This window comes from Cupressus sempervirens, chromosome 5 (genome assembly GCF_028749045.1).
Source record: "Cupressus sempervirens isolate cs-2001-9-10 chromosome 5, ASM2874904v1, whole genome shotgun sequence".
NCBI lineage: Eukaryota > Viridiplantae > Streptophyta > Pinopsida > Cupressales > Cupressaceae > Cupressus > Cupressus sempervirens.
Window position 1 is genome coordinate 837504454 of NC_143122.1, and position 19026 is coordinate 837523479.

Here is a 19026-nt window from a genome sequence, read left to right on the forward strand (position 1 = left end):
TTGGACAGCACAAGAGCCAGATTGATTGTTTTCAACGGATGAGATCGCTGATTTGGAGAGGCAAGCCATGGAGGGGGCTGCTGGAACAGATTTTCATTTCACAATGGATAACATTGAGTACGAGGATGATGATGAGTCAAGCTCAGAGGACGAGGCATTACTAGTGCCACATATAGGAGGAGATACATCCTCTTCCAGGACACCAAGCCAGTCAGTAGGGATGTCAAGCGAGGAGGCACAAACATAGATTTCACAGTCACGCAGCGCACACCCTACCCTAGTGTGGATTCAAGGCCTACACCCCCTCGCTTTCCTGCTAGTAGTAATGCAGCTGGAATGAGGACGATGTGATTGTATTGAAATTTCATGTATTTACTTTTAGTATTTACTTCTAGTTTGACAAATTGAAACTATTTACTATTTTGCTTCTCGCCATGAGCATTCCGCATGAGAATGCAATTTTGTAGCGACTATGCATATATATATATATATATATATATATATATATAAACTCTGCTTGTTTCTCTTGTGTTCTCTTTAATTAACTTATTAGATGCATCTTCTCATTAAATTTTGCAAAAAAATGTATCTTTAATTAAATTTCAGCGGTTTCTTTAGGCTCCCAAGTTTTTCCTAGTTTTGTTTTTTAAATTGCTGAGTTTTTCCCGATTAAAATTTTGGGGGGCTTGGCGAGGTATTGCCTGGGGCGAGTTTTCCAACTATGGGTAAACTTTGAGAACTGGGTGCAGAAACTGCCATAGATCAATACGAATTGTGTTTCCTTTTCTGTTAACCTCTTTTTTTCCTTCCCTTGTAACTCAAAGACCAATTTAGCAAGGAATGTATCTTATACTCTCTTGAATTCATCCCTATTCTTCTCTTTTTTCAAGCAGGAGAAATATTCATTAATAGGCATGTTATTTATCCAACTAATATGAGGAAGTGCGACCCATTCTTTTCAGCATGCCAAGACATAAAACTGGTATGAACTCATATAGAAGCCAGACACTCCAGACGCTTGAGAAAGCTCTTTGTGCAACCTATTAGCTATGATTTCTGCCTAATCAATTTGTTCGTTCTTATCACTAAGGATGGTTTGGACAAAGAAATACATCCAATTCTCCTAGTGAAAGGCATGTTGATTTCCTTTAACCCTGTTCAAGAAAGTAATCACATCTTTGATATCAGGAATCATTTGTTCTCTTGTCAACGAGTGAGGAAGACAAGAACCCCCTTTTCTCTAGTTTGAGCAACTAGTTCTTGGCAATAGCATTATTGAACATGTTGGGGTCTGCTCAAAATTTAATGTCTGAGAGACCAATCGTCCAGGCTTCATATTTTTCATGTGGTGGAATCCTCAGAGCACCCATGATTGTAACCCTGTTTATATAGACCAATACTTCTCCAAGATATGTTCTTATCCATCTCTAGGTGACATCGTATCTATTTTTGCATTCTAAAACTAGTTCTAGGCAAAGAAATGACTCTGGGAAACCAACAACTTGTAGCAATCCGCTATTGGCTATTTTTTCAGTTAATTAATCGGGGTTTGGCTTTGAGAACCTAGACAGAGCTTGTTTATGTCTTAATCAGCAAGGAAGGTATCCTTTAGTGCAGGTAAGAAACAGGTAAGGGAAGAGATAGGCTTTTCTTTTGGTAACTTAGGGCAAGAACTAGCCATGGAAACAAAACTCACCAATTCTTTTCAAAAACAGTTAAGAACAAATGTAAATGGAGGTGGTTAATAGAGTTACTCACTTAAGTGAAAGAAGTAATAGTAACCATTGAGGAAGATAAAAGAAACTCACCATGTGGAAGAAACAACAATGTGCTTCCACAAACAATCTTGTTGCAAACTGCTTACGACTCCATACAAGGGTGAGTTTTTACCTTATTGCTGATATCATAATGTAAAGGAAAGCAACCTAGAAAAGCCTTTAAAAGAATACTCGCATCATGACTTGATGTGGAAAGTACCGATTTGACAGGAGCACTAAATTCATTAATGAGAGTATTTGCCTTCACACGTAACAAATCTTTCCACCACACTTCATACCAATCATTTATTGCAAGGTGTCACTTCAGCCTTTTTAGAAGGATTCTAATGCATTTTTGTACTGCCACTTGCTAGTCTTCTTGAATGTTTTGGATTCATGAAGTGAACCTTGAACTATTTAGAAGTTCAGATTTCAAGTCCAAAGCCAAGAATATAGAAATTCAAGCGTATGAAACCATATTTAACTTTGTCAAAAGGGTATTAATGACGAATAATGAAGTCTAAGAGAAAGTGGTTGTTCGAAGTTTAGTTTCAAAACGTGCCCAAAATTCAATAGATTTATGTCAACACTGAGCCTAGCTATCATTTTGGACAAGCTGGTTGAACTTTGAACTTTGAACTTAATTAGTTCAAGGTTCAAGTTCAAGGGTACAAAAAAGGTTTACATTTATAGGCCCAACAGAAAAAAGAAACTAGTGAATTTGAACATTGAACTCAATTGAGTTCAAAGTTCCAAATTCAAAACCTGGACTGAAAGGAGAGCCATTGAAAAAGGGCTTTTACACTGGTAACAATGTCGATAACCATATGAACTTGTGAACTTTATAAATGAAATATATATGTGAGTGTATCAGTTGTATTCAGTAAACAATATCAGAATAACATCGAACTTATGTAATGACAATATATATATACATATATATATGTGTGTGTGTGTGTGTGTGTGTAAGTCATATTGATATGCATAGAGTTCAGATTTATTATTCATAAAGTTTGTCTGACCGAAGCTACATATAATAATGATATATATATATATATATATATATATATATATATATATATATATATATATATATATATATATATATATATATATATATATATATATATATATATATATATATATATATATATATATATATATATATATATATATATATATCATTATTATATTAATTTCTCTCATATAATAAACTCCCTCTTAGCTAGGGAGGATAAACATACGTATTACCTCAAAATAATATCAAGTTAGCAAGATTAAGGATATCTTTGATCAGAAGATATCCATCATTTTGAAATCACCTTTGATATCAAGAGTATTTGTCTCCCAGAATATCAACATATGATAGTAACCAAATAATCAATAAGGTTTGATATCACATCTAATATCATGAGTATTGGTCTCCCAGAATACATGATATTCACCAATTACTCAAAAATGTTTCATATCACATATGATATCATGAGTATTGACCTCCCAGAATATCAATGATATTCACTAAATACTCTAAGTAATGGCCTTCCAGAATGTTGAGATGCAAAATAGTCACCAAATAATGTGCGTAATGGCCTTCCAAAACATCAAGTCACGTGATATTCACCAGGTACTCTGTGAGTAATGGCCTTACAAAACATCAAGTCGCATGATATTCACCAAGTACTCTATGTAATAGCCTCCCAAAACATTAATTTGTTTCTAAAGTATGTGCACACATTCTCATAATACTTACCATATAAACATCTAACATGCAAGGTATAGTCTATCATGATCTGCATAGATATCGCAATATATCTATCATAATAAAAAATAAAATAATAGTAAGATCATCACCTTTCAATAACTTTTGCAAAAACAAGTGGCATCATTTGGAAATCATCACTTCCTCACAATGTACACAAGGGATAGGCCCATTACATCATACAATCACACACAAGAAGTCAAGGCTCCCTCTGATTTTTGATATGATCAAGATCTTCAAAGATCAACTGAAACATATCCTCTAACTGCTAGTTCAGACGAATGTGTTAAACTGCCTTTGACCATCAATCTTTTGAGCTTCTTATTCAAACTTGCCTTTAACAAACTGTCAAACTCCCTCTAAATCTGATATAATTTTTTTTCCTACAATAACAATCTCAGAAGAAAACATCAAAGTACATAGCTCTTATAGCACATATTGAAATAAATAATAGAGAGACTAATGTAATACTAAATATAAGATATTTTCCAATAAGATAAAGATAGTTATAAAAACGTCATACTTTGGAAATGATCCCCATTATTCCAATATATTTTATCATTTATATAATTATAAATCTCCATTATAATCTCATTATGAATGATCTTATTCTAATCAAATATTATAATATATTCCTAAGAAAATAAACACTATTACAATATTCTCATACATACTTACCTTATTGTGGAGCCCACCTCTCATAAAAATTATAGTAACAATCTAACATAAAAGAATGTAGTATTAAGTCAATTTATTTTCCACAATATGATACTTTCCTTTAATAGGGACAATATGCCTTCATTCATCCTTGTCCTTAATGTTTCATACATTTGGCCGTGCTTATACATGTTTGACTTGACCAAGTTGGGGCCTCACATATCACTATGTACCATGTAACAAGGGAACTGGTCGGTTTGTCATTCACTATCATGTAGACTTCCGCACGCATTTACTTTGACCCTCCTGTTATCCTATTCGCCCATATACCAACTTATCACCTTTTTGAAGATTGCATCATTTGACATCAAGGTGTGATCCGTCTACAGTAATCCACACTTGTATTGAAAACAAAATAGTATTTCATGACCATATTAGTGAGAGGATCATATGCCTCTATAGTGAGAGTGGGTCCCTGGTTGACTTGAATTGTGCTCGTGGGAGTCGGCTTGAGGAACAATGAGAGTCGACGGGTTTAATGAATAGATGTAATTTGACTTGTGTGTTTACTGCCTATTGAACAAAACAAGGTTTAGTGTAATGAAGAAATTGCAACTGAGAAGATAGTTTACAAGGGCAGTGCCTACGAGAATAACTCATCTCACTATTCAAACACTGTCAAAACCTACGACCCAAAAGCACTTAAAATTTAACCCACATGATTAACACAACGAAATGCACCAATATAGACCGTTGGCTGATAAGAAAGACCAAATTCTCTTTCTTGGAAAATTAGCGCCTACAATGTAATAAACTTTGATTCATTTGAGTGGATCGTGACCATCCCCGTTAATAAAGTGTAAGATCCATTTAGTTCTCAAATCAATGGTGCTTGTCCAAAAGGTAAACTTCTTAACATTAACCTAAAATAATCCCAGTTGACTTGAAAGGGTCTTTGGATAGTTTGATGCCGAATGAGGGCATAATTCCTTAACATGAAGAGCATAGTTTGATTCGTGGAAGGGTCTAGATCACTTTGTCACAAAGGTTGTACAGTCAATATTTGTTGAATGAAGCATAGTGAGAAACCCCGATTGAATGTGTCGTTGAAAGAGTGACCATCTCCACCTGTGACAATTGCTTTGAGGCAAACAATTGTCTCAACCTGTTCAAATAAAATAGTGGGGAATGAATATTATTGTTACATCCCAAATTTTGACCTAATTTTAAATTTATTCATAGCCATTAGACTAAACGGATTTTTCTTTCATAATCATGTGAAGTAGGTAGTTATTTATATCCATTGTATTAACTATTTAATGAAGATAGTTGTTATCCATTATTTGTCATGTGATATTTAGCAGTTGCTTGATTTTGGAATTATGGTTAATAATTAAATTCTTTTAAATGTTAATATGAGAATTATTATGGAACTTGTTATTATCATAGAAATATTGCACAGGCGATTGCAGGAGAAGATGAAGAGGGGAAACATTGATAAACGGGATCAACGGAATGAGATACTAGCTTAGTCTAATCATCAGGTTGACAGGTATGACCTTAAATTGCCTTGGTAAGGACCTAGCGACTTGAACTTCAAAATATAATTGAAGGACCTATGTGAGCTATTAAGCAAACATTTTAAAATATAAAATAATTTAATTAAAATATAATACGTACCTCAAAGGATTTTGATTGATCTTTCCACCAAATAATTATAATAAATACCTATGTACGTACACATAGATATAAGAATAAAGTGACACTATTATATTATTATTTCTTTTATAATAGTGTGATGTCACCTCATAGTTATATCCACATGCATGTAGATAGATATAAACCATAATTATTTTGGATTTATAACCTTTAAATCTTTTTCTATCTTTATTCATTCTTTTTGCTAGAAAACCGAATGAAGGCATATTTAATTGGCGTCCAAGAGCCAAGACTCTTCTTCTTATGTTACGGCTTCTTGGAAGCCAAAGAGTCATTTAACCTTCATATATCATGAGGTTGAGAGAGACGGAGGACATACAATTCAATTTTTGACTTTCTTCTCATTTTCGACTTCCTTTCTACCACCCGATACCTCTACAAATACCATCTGAAATCTCTGCATTTATAACATTGCCAATCTCTTTTTTGCCTTGTATTAATCTTCTTTCCTGAAGACAAGATTATAATTCACACTATGAATGCGCCTGGAGATCATTTAGAGGAAGAGTTGAATCATTATCAAGTAATGTAGTCCATCAAATTCCAAGTAATGTTACGAATTTCATTATCAGTTGCTACGGTATTCCGATTTCCATAGCAGTAAGCTACAGTTATATATTCATCATGCTTAAGTATCATCAATTAGACCCTCCTAAGAAGGAGTTGTTTATCATAAATGATAGTAATGTATCCATGACATGGAATCGAAATTTATTTATGCCATTGATAGTCAGAACCAAATGATATTTTCTACAAGTCTTAAAGAACACATTCTTCAATTCACAGATTGTGATAGCTGGAACATATAATATTCATGAATCAGTTGAGAATCAACGGACAGAGCCGATAGCTCTGAGATCCAAGCACCTAGGATTCACCAGTTGTATAGCCATGGAAAAGGTGAAGAGGTGAGATGGAATCTGCAATGACATAGAAACAAAAGTCAGACATGATACAATGATCTAAAATTATTTTATTTAATAGCTCATGCTCGTCCATATTATTGTTCCCCTTTTGTCAAGTCGAGCTGTGGTGATCGGGTCAATGAAGCCATCAGAAAAAACTTGGCCAAGTTCGTTTAAAGGCACATTTGCCATCTATGATCACTTGATGTTAGTGAAACCAGTTATTCAAACATGTCCGTCCATAACTGTGCGGACATTCTAAACACCGGAATGCTCAAGTGGCTGGACTAAAAGTACCCCAAGCTTGATCCTGAGGTAGGGAGGACCTTTCTAATTCAATAGATTGTGTGGGGATAAGTATGGTCTGAGGTTCGAAGGTTAAGCCTAAGTCAATGCTTCTCCTCTTAGCAAAAGTTGAGGCTTGCACAACCAACTAAAGACTCACCGGATATTATTTGTATCTTCTTCTTCTTTTCATGTTAAGCATTTACTTTACTTGTATGTAGGGAAAGACAGTAAATCGTTATTCTAGTTATTACAGTTGATCATTGATACAATTATTTCAGTTAATCATTATTATAGCTATTACAGTTGATCACTGATACAGTTATTTCAATTAATCGTTGAAATAGTTATTTCAGTTGATCATTAATACAATTATTTCAGTTAATCATTATTATAGTTATTACAATTGATCATTAATACAGTTATTTCAATTAATTGTTAATATAGTTATTTCAGTTGATCATTGTTACAATTATTTTCAATTAATCATTATTATAGTTATTACAGTTGATCATTTATATAGTTATCTCAGTTGAGCTTTGTTATTTCAGTTAATCATTGGTAGTTGAAAGCAGTTAATGTCCCATGAAAAGGAATTCAGTTATTTGTTCAATATTTTGTTGGGGAAGACTCTTTATCGATCGTCTTTATTTTGTTATGAAAAACTATTTGTTACAATTATATGTGACCTCTAATGCGAGAGATGTCGTTCTATCTCTTCAGCTGCCTCCAACTACCTAAAATAATCCCCCAACCTGAATTTCATTTGTTCAAATATATGTTAATTTGTTATTATTACTACATTTGCAGCCTGAAGCTCTGATACCATGTTTTTCTGGGATCGGTGTAAGAACTACTATTTAATTTTTGGTATGTGTTTTCTAAATACCAACGACCTCTTATTTATAAAGAAAAGGCTAAGAAGAGGCATGTCCTGTCACAGGACATGTTTGTTCGTTAATTTGACTATTAATATAATAATAAATATAATCATAGTTATATATATATATATATATATATATACACATATTATTAGTATATTAATATCTCTCATATAATAAACTTATATCTCATATATAATTATATAGTCATAGATTTTTCCCACTGAAGCTACCAAACATCAATAGATGTGATTGCATTAATGGATCGACCCAATAGGGTTTGTCCTCCTCATATTCATTTATTGTATACGAAAACTGTCAACTGTGGGTCCTCCTGATTAATTAATTATCTGTGTACCATTTTCGATGTTATGCATTTGCCCCTTATGAGTCCCAACAATAATGGATTGCCTTTCCTTTCATTTTCAATAGCCAGTTTAATATTAAATTCTCCTTCCAGTTTTATATCTCTACCATGTAATGTATCTTGCGATAATGAAACAACAAATGTGATAGTATTATGTTCTAATCATCGGAGACTCCATGAATATTACAAACCTTATATTAGCAGCAATCTTAGTGGAAATCTCTCTAATGACCATATCGCACAGGAAACTAGAATACATGTGTTTATTCCAAGATATTTATTGCTAGTTTGAGATAATGCTATTGCTGATATCTTTGTAATATGTGTGAATTACATTTCTACTAGCCAATTTGCCCCCACATTTTGTCATCAATATCGATCATTTGTTTCATCATTAGAACCCACGATTAGGTTGACGTGATTATAGCTAATCGATGACACTAGAATCATGTATGTATCTTTGTTTCGACAATCACTAACTACAAAATTGTCTCTTCTTATGTTATTTGTTTCTTCGATGTTTATATATCAACGTTATAAAATATAGGGCTCCTCCATTTTATACGTTCCAAATTTGAATATGTATAAAATTGTCTTATACTTGACGTGTAGCCCACCTTTATTCATGGGGCTCGATGCTTGATGTTGCATCACCCTAGGCGCCTTACTTCGTATGTCTACTTTCCAATGTGTCTCATTCAATTCCACCATTCCATTTACCCACATGGCATGTGAACTAGTCCAAACGTGTCTTTGGATAATTTTCCACCATTTTTATGCCGCATATGAACCATTTTCATTACCTTTTCTTTATTAATGGGTTGGACAGCAAAAACAGTTGTTTAATTCAACCAGTTTATTTGTTTTCCTTTCTATGATAATGCCTTGTATATGTCCTTTTCTTTCACATGATCTCATATTTTTATAGACTTATTCCAAATCAATGTTTCCCAATTTCTTCATGTCTGAGAGGTATTAGAAAATTGCATACTATCCTCTTGAGCCACAAGAGGTAACGTCACTATCTTATGCAAATGTACTTGTTTGATTTCATAGAAACATGAGCAAAAATAATAGAAGATAATATGCTTCCCTTCGTAGTATCAACATCTTGTCCTCTTTGTCCAGGGTTGCCTCTAATGGACTGTCAAGCTCCCTTTGAATCTCAATCTCTTTCTTCCTGCAATAATATTCTTGGTAACAAAGATCAAGCACATAGCTCTTATAGTATGTATCAAGGATAAAAATTAAGAGAGAGAGAGAGAGAGAGTGATTGTACAATAATACTCAAGGATAATCAACAATTTTTGCATAATGATATAAAATCATTTTAATAATATAGATAAATGTATATATTTTGAGCATATATATATATAATCTTAATTAACATATTCATAATGAAATAGAATATTACGTACCTCTACCTTCCATCCACGTGGGTGCCTTCAATGTATGGTGGAAAGGTACTATAAAATGTATCTCCTCCACAAGAAGCAATCTCTACACTCGAAGGGTCTTTTGGTGGTTCATTGATGTATCCAACCAATGAAAGGTCTCTTTTATCAATACCTTCTTAACTACTGCCCACCCTTGGTATTGGCATGACCAACAATGTTTACTCTTATTATGGTCTGCGGTCAAACTACTCATATTGTTTGATGCCCTTATTCCTTTGTTTGTATATATCATTTTTGACCCCATCATTTGCTCGTGCCATGTTATATATGATTGCCAAACATGGGGGAGTAAACTTGTACCTGATGCTGACGAGTTGTTTTGCATATCGAAGCAGACTATGTTGTCTTTTTCCTCTTGATTTAATACGAACCACGGTTTGTATATAATTCTAACTTTTGAAGGATGTGATGTCTAGGGTATGGAGTATGCCTTATTCATTCTTGTTCATGTCCTCCCCGTGTTACGTGGATGTCGTGCCCTGGCTTCTTGCTGCTCCACGTTGCGGGACACTGTATCCATCCTAATTTGACTGTTGTTGCTTATTATGTTTGATGATTCCTCTGTCGAATGACCAAGTTTCCCAATGTTTCCACTGCTAAAGCATGACCAACTTGCAAGTTGAGTATTTTGAAAGTTTATCCTTCTCTAAACAATTTGAATCTGGCATTCTCCTTATGCAAAATCATTGGTCTTTGTTTCTTGTAGTACATTTGCAACTTGCTTTGATACCATGTTATTTCTAGAATCGTTTCTGCAAATTTACTATTAATGCCATTGTATTGATTATCTTCCAAATGTAGATTTGAGGACTCATAAATATGAGAGAAGACATGTCTCTTCAAGAGACATGTCTCTATGGTTAAACATCACTAGTTAACATATTAATATAATAGTAATATAAATAACCATAAATATTACTCATCTTAAGCATATATGTAATATTAATATGTTAACTACGTATGTAATATATTATTCTATAATAATATATAATATGTATTATTATATTATTATATGATAATATATATTATATTACATATATAATATATATTATGTATATAAGATATTTACCATCAACAAGGCATCTCAAGTTAAAAATCAATCCAATAGAAGCTAGAACCTTAACACCAATGTGTTCAAATCCATATGGAAAAGCTTGTCCAGCATTAGACCTCTACTTGGATCTGTTCTGAGAACAAAAGCTGGAAAGATATGGTGTGGACAAGGATCTATCCAATGGAATTTAGGGCCTGTTTGGTTGCTGGCATAGGAATTGGAAATTTAGAATTGGGAATGGGAATGGGAATGGAGATTGAGAATGGGAATGGAAAATTGTTAATCCATTCCCATTTAGTTCACCTAGAATTTGTTTGAAAATACGTAGTCTCTTGTTTGGTTGCATTAGAATTAGAATAGGGAATAGGATATTTGTAGCTCTAATACTTAAGCCAATCTGAAAATCAGCACCTCGGGACTATCGAAAAGGCTCAGAACTCTCCTCTCCCCATCTGATGCTTGACCGGAAGGATTCGGTGAGCCCAATAGCCGACTCTTCTTATCTCCCAAGGTTGGTGTTTATATTGGTGCAATGACAAAATACATTGTACAAGACGTTACTTTTCGCAATTTTTTTGTCTATAGGGTGAATTGCTTTCTTATTAAGATTTTCCCTGTGTTGGGGGATAGGACAAGACTTGTTCAAAAATTTAGGCACAAAGTTTGTGTGATCGCTACACCTCTGCTTCAATCACATCACCTGATTTATTCTCACTGTCCTTTCTTCTCTCTCCGTAAAAGCGCAATCTGGGTGCCTTCGATCAAATCGACGGAACATGTTTATGAGAAGGTAAAATAGGAAAGATTGTCATTTCCTTGGTGTTCATATGTATGGTGGCATTGTTCAGAGCAGCTCGGCTCCTATTTTCCCACTGGAAGAAGCACAACGTGCAACAGCAACACCATTTGTGGGTCTCGGAACAATTTATCCTATTACCTGTCTAAGAATAGATCCGAAAATATTATACAATTTGGAAAAAATGAGATTGGGAATAGGAACAGCTATTCCAATAACAGGTTTTTTTTTGGAATGGACATATGCTCATTTTAGGGGCTATGTATTCCCATTCCCTATTCCAATTTGATGCACCAAACGGAGAATACAAAACATATTCCTAATTTTCTCTCCCTATTCCAGCAACCAAACGGGCCCTTAAAGAATAATGGTAAACCTCTTGCCATTGTTCAAGGTTGTTCTACTAAGAAATGGGCACAAGCTGGTATTTGTATGTTTAAGGACATTCTTTGTGATGGTAAATCAATTGCGTGCACACAATTGAAGGAGAAATTCAATTTGCCAGCTTCTCATTGGAGGACCTACTGTTTAGTTAAAAATGCTTTAGATGGCTCAAGTGCTAAACTCAAATGTTGTACTCCTGCTACTCACACCTTTCAATGGCTTTGGTCAGATTCCTCCCCTCTCCATTTGGTCAATTCCAAATATGCGTATTCTGCCCTTTCCTCAAATTTTGATATCATTTGAGCATATCAAAAACTGCAATTACCTTTCCTTTGAGTCTGCAATTTGGAAAAAGCATCTGGCCAATCTTTGGTCTAGACCTAATGAGCAAAAAATCATTTGTTTCCTTTGGAGATTGTTGTACAATACCTTTTAAGAAACCTGGCGGTGAGTACAATACCTGTACTGTTTGCCAGCACATTGAATCAGTGCTTCATGTGTTTTTCCATTGCCCTTTTGCCCGGGGGGTTTGGGGTTTGTTTGGGCTTACTCTTGATACCAATTTCTCGGTGGTTGATATTATCTCTGCTAAAATTATTTATACCAGCAAATGGTGCAATGTATTTTGGTCTATTTTTTCATCTATTGTGCTGTGGTTCATTTGGAAATATAGTTATAATGATCTATTTCAAGATAGAGCTAGGATCCTTACTGAGTCTCGGAGGACACTCATATTTTTTGATGTTGTTATCCGAATTACTGGTTTTTTCAAGTTAAAGGAAAGCGCCTTCCTTAAAATCATACAAAATGGCAAAGGATTGGTGGAGAAAAAGAATCTTGTTCACGGCTACACCTCTATGAAAGACATTGATGAGTTGAATATCCCACTAGTTCAGTTTATTCAGAAACTCAAGGAAGAAGGCAGCTGGAAACCTCGGAATCAGGAGAAAGATATACCAGCAAATCTTTTCATGCCATCTCTAGTTCACTTCACTAGTCCAGTAGTGAGGAAGAAGTTTAGTAGTTTATAAGTCATATTTTGCATCCATATAAAGTAATATTATTAAACTCTCCATGGTCACTTAAGGTGGCTGTTATTTTTTATTTTGGGTGGGAAGCTGTTTCTGCAGCTATGACTGTAAACTTTTCTGTTGTTTTTCTTGATACTACCTTTTGGAAGAGTGGCGTTCCTTGGTAAAGGGGTACCACAAAAGGCATAAAAGAAGATTAATCTTTCTCTCTTTAAAAATAACACAAAACACAAAAAAAAAAAAAAATATGGCATTAGAGTGGGTATCTTACCAGACTGTAAAGATCAATGGTGAAGTCTATATAAATCAATCTACATAAATAAGGTTAAATATCAAATGAAAGTAATTTGTAGTGGTCTAGAAGGATAATTGTTTGGAATATTATTGCCAGCAGAGATTTTTAATTTCTATTACCGAATGGCGGAAATAATTTGTAAAGATCTCAAGGTTACCATGGTACAATGTTTATACGGTAACTATTGAATATTCATGTTAATATTTGCAGTAGCTTTGTGTTAATGAATAAATCATTCTTATCTAATTCAAACGTTGGATTTATTTATTTGTCACTATTTTTGGGACCCGTATTTCATTTGGGTCTTGTCATGATAATATTTTGGGAGGTATAATTGGCAAGGAAGTGATTTATTAAAATTGGTGTCGTGAATGTTTGTCGTCTGAAGTTAATATTTGCAGAAAATCTTTCAAGCTGAAGATAAATTTTGATTTTGGGCCGAGTTTATTCTGCAGATCACTCTTAGGTTTGAATATATATTGAATAAGGATTGCACTGGATTAATTTTTTGCTGAGTTCATACTTGGCAGTGAATATCAATATTAGTGTTTGTTCGCAGGTGCCTGTAGATTCATAGCAGAGCTCAAGAGATGTATTTGAGCCTAACAACACTTGTACAACAAGGCATAGAGTCTCTTATCTGCTGAGAGTCAAAAAAAAATTGTGTAGTTGCTGAAAGTCTCTATCTTGGCAATGGTGATCTTATATATAAGGCATGGGTAATAATATGAAACTCTAAGACAACAACTCAAGGAATAGGAGCACCAAGGTTTATTGTAACCAGAGTAATTTCCAATACTCAATCTTGGTTCAATTAAGTAAAGTTGTAACTTGATGTTATTTTCTCTGGCCTTACTTAAGCCATCCCTTACCAAAGATACCATTGGTTTGTATCTGTCTGAAGCATTTTAGTTGAGACAATAAATATTATTATTCCTGAATATTATATTTTTAGTGGATACATTGTCATGAGAAACTTCATTGAACTCTGAAATATGCTACAAGGTTGAAGACTTAAAGTTGTTGAGGGTTTTCAGCATTATTTGATATCATTATATCAACAAAGCTTATTGACAAGGCAGCAGTCCTAAGAAATCAAACCTGATATCGGCTCTGTGCGAAGATTATGAGTAGTGTTTGAGAGTCGTGTAATCCCTCCATTGGACATTACTGTTTTTAGGGGTTATAAAGCATCGAGTGGGAAATATTTTATGAAGAGGTCTCTTTATATTATGGGAATCAAAGAATTGGCCACCTAAAACATCTTCATTCTGCTGGAATATTGTCATTGATGCCAAAGGCATTCAAGGAGATTGATAGAAAACTTGTCAATAGTATCAATATCAGAGCAGATAAATAAATGTGACAAATGGTTCCCAGTGATGCAAATAAAAATGTCTACATATGATTTCTCATTAATAAGATTCACACCACTCATAGTTATGACTTAAAATGGAGTTTAAGTATAGACCAAGGAACACAATATAAAGAGAAATGATGTATAGAAAGGCATCAAACAAATGATGATAATCACCTCAGTCTTGTAAATAGAAGCAATCACATTCTTCTTAATTCAAAGGTTTTGGAAGGAGAATGACTTATAGAAATTGATGACACAAAGATACCAAACATCTCATTCAAAAGAAGCAAATCTTAGCAATCTTGTGTTGGAAAAACATACACAGAAAAAGAATCTTGGCAGGCAGAGGATACCACATACACCTGACATAGAAAAGTCAAACTACCATACTCAACACGACATCAACGTTTCTATTGAAGAATATCACTGTATGGACAAGCAGCGAAGCATGGCATTTCAAAGGTAAAAGTTAAACAAGAGCGTTTGAATTCCATATGATTTGCACGACATAGACAATAAAGTGACAGGATGGAGGAAATGATAACATACATATCAATGAGTCTATGGAGGTAATGTCTATGCTGCAACGATTGTACATGACAGACGATAATGATGTTAAAATGCAGAGATACATGACAGACAACTATGATATTCAAATCCAGATCTGCAGACACTATGTGAATACACGTCCTTACTGTGAACCTCCAAATTCAAAAGTATATGAACGCATACAATGATATGTATAAAAACAAACAAATACAAATGAGAAATATATCCAAGCAAGGAACTCACGATAATCTAAGACAAAGTATGATCACTACGCAGCCAAAGGATTTAGCATTTTAAACAAACAAGGGGCAATTGAAGGAACAATAAAGCTACATGTGATGAAGACAATAGTTTCCAGCAACAAATATAGGTGTCAAGCGTTTCCAGTCATGATTCTGATTGAAGGAAATTAAAGCATAGAATATCGATAGAGTAGAAAAGTTTGCCAAGTCAACAATAATAACACAGACGTGGTCAGAATCACAGTTCAGATCACAAGTATTATATCGGGTTGAATAGATAGTTTGTTATATTGTCATAAGCAAAATGAATGATATCATACAGAAAATACCTTTACCCAGTGGTCAAATTAATTATTTAACATAAGATGCAAGACGAATTATGGATGACACAGTGATATATTATATAATTGAATGCCTATAATGTTCAATGAAGAGGTCAGTGACAACAACAATCTGAGTCAGCACATAAGGCAAATAATGGTCACAAGACATGGGGCTCGATAAGTAAAGTAAGCCAATATTCAGTATTTTTATTGAACAAGGGAATAAGTCAGCAAGGATACTTGCCACATCAATCAGCATGACTAATATAGAAAGGTGCAATTAAGAGAAAATAATTAAAATGAAGAGTCATCATATTACAAGGTGCAAATTATAATTATCATTATTAACTAAAATATGAAAGGTTGAGTCACATCTATTCAATTTGAAAGGGTGCTACACTTTCATACAATGATATATATATAAGATCAGAAAGAAATAAAATAAATGAATGAACAATGTACGAAGTATGAGTGTGTAAGTGATGAAAAGGAAGAGGGTGAATATATATAAAGAAAGGTATCTATACATACAAGCACATATATACTATTAGATTGAAAAAATATAGAAGATCTCAAAAGTGGATAAAACATATAGAGAGAAGTATAACAGGTTGACTTCAAGGAATTAAGACGAAAGGAGGGTGTGTGCTGAAAGATTAATACAGATATACGAAGAGGAATTGTGTGCTAAAGATATCCATCATCAATTGAGCAAGCAACATAGTCAAAGTGGAAAGCGAGTTGGTGTGCAGTGGGTTGGTGCTCACGAAGAAAGCAATGGGAGTAGGTGCTTCTAGTAGGTTGAAGCCTATGAAGTGTGGGAGTCGGAGCTTTCAATGAATCAATGTTCATAAACATAAAGGCCATAGCCTCTAGTAGGTTGGATCCTACAAACCAATTTGTAAAAGAATAATTTTATATAAAAGCATTTGTTTGCCATGGTTTTCTCCCGCATTGGATTTCCACGTAAATAGTGTTATTATGTTCATGTGCATAATTGTTGATTTCGGCATTTAAAGTTATTAAACTTATTGTTTAGATAAAAAGTTTTAAATTGGCAAATTTGTTGTTATACTAATTCACCCCCCCTCTCAATGCAATCATGTGCTCTTCACTAAGGTTCACTTTTTAGTTCATGTTCGACATCTCCCATAAAATATAGGCTGCCATAAAATTCAAGTTGTTCAAAAAGTGGCAGTCAATTATAGTCTAGTACACATACTTCTCTAAATAGTATTCATTGGTTGTACGACCTACACTATAAATATAGATGTCCTAGATCTCCCTGGTTACCACATGACTCAATGGTACTGGTCACTGGTCACAGTTGATAACTGACCACTAACAGTCTAACTTATATCTACTAAATAAGAACGAACTAAAATTATAGAGAATAGACAGATAGGGGTCTGAGTTACTCACCTTTGGCTAAAATGCAATCGTTGCACTCATAACTCACCCATCAATCATCTCGGCAATATGAGAAATTGAGACTTCACTATTGATTGGAATTGAGACAACCTATTGATCTATGAATGTATTTATACCACTCTTTTTGGCAAATTCCGCTAGAATATTATAGTGCATACAAAATATTTGGCAAAGCCCGCATAACAAAAACACGTATTTTGAAATTTCCAAGGCGAATATGGTTCGTCCATTATATGGCCATGCATAATATAGTTGGCAAAATTGAATTAGCATGTGACACGCATCCGCATATTTGGGGGGCAAATGTTGTCCTCCTAAAACATTTTTTAAAATGAAGGGAAACCAAGGGCGAATTGGGGCCGTCCAAAAAGGCTCACTTTGGAAATCATAAGCAAATGTGTTTAATTTGCCATGTGCAAAAAACATTTCTGATTGGCTATTTCGTTTCGAAAGGAGATCTAATCGCATAATTCCTGTGGCAATGGGCTCGAGGGGTTTGACTTATTTTTGGTAAACTTGGGGCAACGTGCCATACCACAATGCAAAAAAGATTCGCCAAACCGAAATTGGTCAATGGGTGAAATTTGCCAAATGGTGAATATTCGCCACTAAAGTGAACCCTGGTCGCCTCCACCAACTAACGCCTAGAAAAAACAAAAAAAATGCAATTTCACTTGAATGATCATTAAAACATGTAAATTTTTGCACTTTTAAAACTTTTTTTTAGCTAAACCCTAAAATGGCCCTACTAGAGGCCTTTCAACCATTCAATCATTTTGTTTGCAGCTGGGTTTGTTGTTCTCATTTGGCTTCCATTTTGTATTTTGAAGACAACTTGATTATTTTCCAAGAGGATCAATCGTAAGGCGAGAATTGGCTTCCACAAAGGAGTTATAACCTTAGAGGTAAGCATTTGATCGCATTCTTGAGTGATTTAATGATATTTTTTTTTACAAATTTTGATGAATTTTCTCAAGTTTGTGAAGAAAATTTTAAAGTTTTTTTACTTTTTCTTTTTGAAATAAATAAAGAGACAAGTTTAGGGATCTATTTGAATGGTCTTTTACTTGTATGCTTGATATTCATAATTTTTATATTGATTTAAATCTATTTAATTCCAAGTTTTTTAAATTTTATTTTTGGAAAAACTAAGTATAGCAAGAAGTTTAGCAATCTATTTACGTAGTTTTCTATCATTTTTTTGCACTTATATGCTTGATGTTGATTTTTTTATTTAAATTTATTTAATTTTTTATAGATGGCCACCACCAGTAGTCAAGGTTCAATGGGCCAAGCATCTAAAAGTTCTAAATTTAATGTGGCAAGAGAGGCAAGAGAGCTTGCTTATAAAGCCATTGCACAATGTCTCTATACCAACAATCTTCCTTTCAATTCGATGAGATCACCATATTGGAAGGAAATGGTTCCACATTCCACAATCGCCACAATCACAGATGATCAAGTTGATAACATCCTGACACATGGTGTATCTACTACAACTGGAACTGTTTTGGGTTCAAATGATATTGAACTTGCAGCAATTGGAGGAGATGGAACCAAGAAATGACGGTGAGTTTAAAAAGAATCCATATGGTACAGATTAAGATTGATAAACATTGAATGGTGAACTATATTTTGATTTTGTAGTTGATGATAAACTATACTTTAATTTTTTAGTTATGATGCTTTCCTAAAATCATGAACATAGACGCATATGATATTCATATCATTGAACTAGTTTATATTTTATAATCTTAATGAGTATTTGAAGATG

General features: G+C 33.9%; 1 protein-coding gene across 1 annotated transcript in view; it reads right to left on the reverse strand.

Moving 5' to 3' along the window:
- LOC149558486 (single-stranded DNA-binding protein WHY1, chloroplastic-like) overlaps positions 1-19026 on the reverse strand; it is a 164796-nt gene that overhangs the window by 78863 nt on the left and 66907 nt on the right. The window lies entirely within an intron of this gene.